This window comes from Hypanus sabinus, unplaced genomic scaffold, assembly GCF_030144855.1.
Source record: "Hypanus sabinus isolate sHypSab1 unplaced genomic scaffold, sHypSab1.hap1 scaffold_631, whole genome shotgun sequence".
Lineage (NCBI taxonomy): Eukaryota > Metazoa > Chordata > Chondrichthyes > Myliobatiformes > Dasyatidae > Hypanus > Hypanus sabinus.
Window position 1 is genome coordinate 164,413 of NW_026781487.1, and position 5,584 is coordinate 169,996.

At 44.1% G+C, this 5,584-nt stretch overlaps 1 long non-coding RNA gene across 1 annotated transcript; it reads left to right on the top strand.

Moving 5' to 3' along the window:
- The first annotated feature begins 453 nt into the window (after window positions 1-453).
- On the top strand, window positions 454-4,401 carry LOC132389700 (uncharacterized). Its single transcript, XR_009510646.1, has 3 exons — window positions 454-550; window positions 3,352-3,408; window positions 4,283-4,401. It is a non-coding gene; the product is annotated as an uncharacterized LOC132389700 (long non-coding RNA).
- Window positions 4,402-5,584: the final 1,183 nt, after the last annotated feature.

Consider the following 5,584-nt stretch of genomic DNA (forward strand, 5'->3'; position numbering starts at 1 on the left):
AGCACACTGAGGGGAAACCGGATCTATTTGCAGATGAAACAGCAGGCATGACAGTGAAAATTGCCGGAAATGCTGGACACATCGATTCCGGATTGCTTGTTGAAAGAGAGCCACAGAGTAAGTTTGAGTTTGGAAAACAGGAACAGTCGTGACCGCTGCCAATACAACTGTGGAACGGTGTGAATAGAGCCGCTCATTGCTCACTCACTGGTCTCATTGCCCGTTTCGGTCGCATTACACAGAGGGATCTGACTGAGGTAATACCAATGACATTGACGTGATCATGTTACATGCCCACAGCATTTGCACCTGAGACACTACCGGTGATGTAATTAATTTGTTCAGTAACAATGGGAGAGTTTGGGACCTTGTCACTGGAGATCGATCTCCTGTATAAATCAGAGCCTGTTGCAGTGCGTCAGTCCAGAGTGTCTTGCGAGCTGTGGAATTCAGAGCAAAAGCGTTCACTGTGTCACTCAAATGGGATATCCAGTAATCTGGCGGATAGAAGACATTTACTACCCTGTTATTTCAGCCGCTGGAATTCCCGGTAAGCCACTGACACACCAGCAAACGGCAGAAACTGAGAGTTAATTCTGAAGTCCTGAAGCGATTCGCTCGGTAATTCTTTCCACAGCGGAAGGCGCTGATAATGTTAATCGCATTGCTTTCGTAGCGGGAGGCGTAGCGTATTGAAGCCTAGATGCTGCCTTTTCGCTGCCTCGATGTCATGAGGTAATTGTGAATTGAAATGTCTGTAAGGAGGAGACCGGGCTCTATTGCTTCTGAGGGAACCAGTTGTCTTTCTTTCTGTCCACAGGAATTGCATGACTGGGTGAGCAGAGGGAACTGCAGATGTGGATTTCATTTCATTCCTGTGCTGTTCAGAGCCAGTTATGCTGATAATGAATGCACATCCCGTACTGCGGCCGAGGAAGTATTTAAGCAGCTGTCCTCTCGCCGGTTTGAGAATGCACCCAGAATTAAACCATTTACAAAACTCTTGGCAAATCTTGGCAACTCAGTTACGCGGAGAATGCACATTGTCAGTTGCTTCATATAAACTGGGTCCAGTATTCACCCTTCGAGGCAGAAACAAAAACACAAGACCTAATTTGATTCTATCACACTGCGGCTCTATTCCACTTACTAGTCAGGAATTTCTCTGTTCTCTTCCCTCTCTCTTTCAGTAAACCTAGTGGCGATTGTGATCCTTTCCCGAGGAAAGTGCGGTCTCTCCAAATGTGTCACTCGCTACCTGCTGGGAATGGCAGCGGCCGATCTCCTCGTCGTTGTCTCTGACCCTCTGCTGAAGTGGACGGTTTTGATATATTTTAGATTTTCTTTCCTCTATTGGACACCCGTTTGCAGGGGAGTTCGTTGCCTGTTTTTAGCCAGCACCGGGGTCTCTGTCTGGCTGACAGTCGCGTTCACCTGTGACAGATTTGTGGCCATTTGTTGTGAAACGCTGAAAACAAAATATTGCACCGAAAGAACAGCGGGTGTGGTTACCGGGGCAGTGAGTGTTCTGGGCTGTTTGGAATGTATCCCTTTTTACTTTACATTAGAGCCTTCGGAGATAATTAACGGAGTTTTCTATGGCTGTTTTACAAAAGAGAGTTTTTTTACGTCCCCCTCGTGGGCCGCATTTGAGACGATTCATCGCATTTTCATGCCGGGTCTCCCGTTTGTTCTGATTTTATTGTTCAATGCTCTGACAGTGAGACGGATCTTTTCCGCCAATAGAGTCCGGATGGGGCTCCGGGGCCGCAGCAACGGAAAGATTGACAAGGACCCGGAGATGGAGAACCGAAGGAAATCGGTCGTTTTACTCTTCAGCATAACCGGTAGTTTTATATTTCTGTGGGTGACACGACTGGTGTTCGATATCTATCGACGGATTGCAATCATCAATCGTTACACGGACGGGGATTCGATTTATATCGCAGAATCCACGGCGACGATGCTGCAGATCCTCAGTTCCTGCACCAACACATGTATTTACGCCGTGACTCAGAGCAAGTTCAGAGAGGAGCTGAAAAACGCGGTGAAATACCCGCTGAAACTGTTAAACACATTCGTTAAATCATAGAGCGACCAGCTTATTTCTGCAGTAGAATTAAGCCAAGGGCCATGTTTCCTCCATAAGCTATCCACTTGCCTATATATACTGCCGATATATATATATATATATATTGTATACACGGCTGACAACCGAGCAATTGATATAGCGGTAATATATTTTCCTCGCTGTCTACCACGTACAGATAAAAGTTGTCCTTCCTCAGATTCCTCTCAATTCACCCAGACCTTGTACAACACTTGAACAACCACGGACGGTCCAGTAAGGTCCCGCCCGTTTTATTTTCATTCTCTCCATGAGATTTCATTCTTGGTTCTGGTGATGCTGGCAGCGTTTCACTCAGGGATTGTTCAGTCAGGATGGATCCGCTCCCTTTTCTCCACCATGTCCGCTGCTTGTTACTCTTCCTTTTAGTGCTCACTGTGTTTTACTCCCAAACACTCGCACGATGCCCTCGATTCCACCAGAACCTCCCGCTATTCTCTTCTCCTCCGCCAAACACCAGTTTAGATTGGTCAGTTTTACCGTAAGAGGAAATATTAGCGGATTGAAGCGTTCTGGGGTCATATGTGTGTTTTTTTTTTTTTCAGCTCCGGCTCCGTCTCCAGAATGCTCCTTTTTTTGTCCGTGCGCATCTTTTCCCTCGATCGCATCTCAAGGTCCTGTGTTTCCTTACATCAAATTCTGTTCTCTGTCTCTCTCTCAATCTGCACGTCCAGTCCCGTTCTGACAGAAACCAGAAACCAGTCTCACTGCAGTACTTCGCAAAAAAAATATTTACACTGATAACAAAAAAGTAGGCAGAAACATAAAGAACTTCTGGAGCAACGGAAAAAAAAAATATCGGCCTTTTTTTACTCTCTCTCTCTCTCTCTCTCTCTCTCTCTCTCTCAATCTCTCTCTCTGTTTTTCTGTCTTTCTCTGAACCTTCTCTGAAACTAATTAAGCTCTCCGTAATCTTAAATCGATATAAAAAAAAAAACACTAGCAATCCGAATTAAAATCAGTACTTACTGGAAACACTCAGCTGATAAGGATGGTTTGGTTAAAATTTTAATTAATAATTGAGGCATCTGTGCTTACCATTCATCGCTGTATGTTACCGTATTCTCCTTAATAAAGTAAATACTTCGTGTCTGTATAATCATTGAACACTGTATCTTTTACATTGATTATCTGATGCGCCAAGCCACAAATAGAAATATCGCAGAATTACTTTCGGAGCTGTGGTACAGCTTTCTGACCGATCATTACTCTCTCTGTTGCAGTTCCAGTTCCGTCTCACTGATATCTGTCCAGCAAACGATCAGCGTTATGCAACACCGGTGATTATTCTGGACCGGGGTTTGACGCATATAATCGGTAACACGACCTGTAGCGTTTCGACCGCAGAATAGATTTACGTCAGTTTTTAGTAACTCAATGTTTTGTCCTAAATAATATCTCCGATGATATGTAAGGATTATGCCCACCTTCGGCCACCCCGTGAACACAATAACAGTCTGAATCCCACGATACTTCATTCCAGTCTTGGCCACTTGCACACCCAATCAGATTGAGTGGCTTAATAACTACGCCATCACTGTCTGGCATGATTAAATGACAAACTATTGCATTCCGGAGATGTTAATGACCAGGGATTAACTTTGTTGTCTGAAAACAGCACATGTCCTTCTGTTGTTGACTGTTGTACTGTTGTTGGCGACATATCTTAGACAAACAGGCACGACTTTTACACCTGATTTTAATTATAATATTATACATTGGGTCGTCTGAGGCCCCCAGGCCGTTGTGATACATTGCCACTAGCAAACCCTTGCTGAACATTGACGAATATTTGGAAAGGATCTGGATAGTCAGATATGTCCAAAGCAGGGGAGGCTGACAAAGCGGTGTTGAGAGCATTAAAAGCTGTGTTCATTTCCTGAGTTCACTGTATTCCGGCGGACATGCTCGGTAATGAGGCTTGTCGAAGAGGAGCCTCCATCATTCGATATTCAGAAATCCAATGACTACAGTAATCGACCGTTCCAAAACGGGCAGCATTTCAGTTCGTGTGCGGGGAGGTGGCTCATTAATAAAAGCTGCAATTTGTTCTTTGGAAAGTGGTTCAGTGCCTTCAGAAACCATGTGTCCCAAATACTGCAGAGCGGAAAGACAAAGCTGATGTTTATTGATGTTTATTTTGTCCATTTTCAGCATGGTTTGTCCATAAAGCAACAAAGTCTTTTTTTCACAATTATGTCGGCTGGGAGAGACAATAAGTAGATAATCGGCACTTTATAAAATTATACTTTACTCTGGCAACTGGACAGCGCTTAAATCCCGTATGACTGCTGCGGCATAAAACGAAGGTCTCTCAGTATACTCAAGATTCAACCTGGACCAAGTTCACTGTCTACCACTGTAAGCAAAAACGAACAAATACTGACTATTCTTATGAACTGGGATGGAGAAAAGGGCAGAACAGGGTCTATAAGAGAATAACATTCAGATGTGGCAGGAATACCGAGAGGTTAACGTCAGTATTGTCAAAGACGGGAGGAAGAGGTGCAAATATGTTGTGAATAGCCCTTAGCTCTTGTAAAAATCGTTACTCATTATCACGACCTGGTTTCAGAACTGGTAAAATAGGGGAATTACAGAATCTACAGGTTGGTAGCAGCACTTCCTGATCCAGAAGTTATTTTATGACAAGCTTGATGCCTTACACTGCATCCGGTAAAAACAATCTGTTGGCATATGGAGGGTAGAATAGCATCGGTCTTCGTCTGGTGGGGCCGAATGTACACGAACACGTGATTTTTGTGTACCGCCCACAAGGAAGAAGGTACCTGGGAAAGCAACTATATTACGATGTGATCAGGCAAAGCAGGGGAAGTAAACAAGTCAAACTTTGTTTTAACGATGACGAAGGAAGTATTGTACTCCATCGTTCGTCTCCGTTTTGTTGGGATCCCGCTCGACTAAGGTAAATTGTCAGAAACGTTAAAAATAAAGTTTAATTGGATTTTTTTAAATTTCAGAATGACGTGACGGAGAGTCCACATGTGTTGAACTCTGATGTTCGGGTATAATGCTTCTCGTTGAACCGACTAGCAGGGAATGTGTTAACCTTCAGCAGAACAATGGGATTTGTTCACAACGTCTACTTTCATGATTTGCTGTTCCTCGGTTTACACTTATTTCTGCCGCCGTGTTATTGTTCTGAGGAGTAGAACTGACAAGAACGATATTATTAAGTGCAAAACACAGAAATCCAGAATGTCAAAAATCTAAAGCAACATGCAGCCCTGCAAACTTTATATTCTGAAAATTCATCCACAGGGAGGGAGGTTGGATATCAAACAGAGGGAGTGTGATGGTGGCGAATAATGTTCGGAGGGAGGGAGGGAGACCGTGAATGCCGTTTGGACGGAGTGGGGTCAAGGGGAGAAGGCACCAAGACGGCACAGATTGGTTATTTCAGCAGAACTTTACAATGGTGGCACTGCAGTCCCA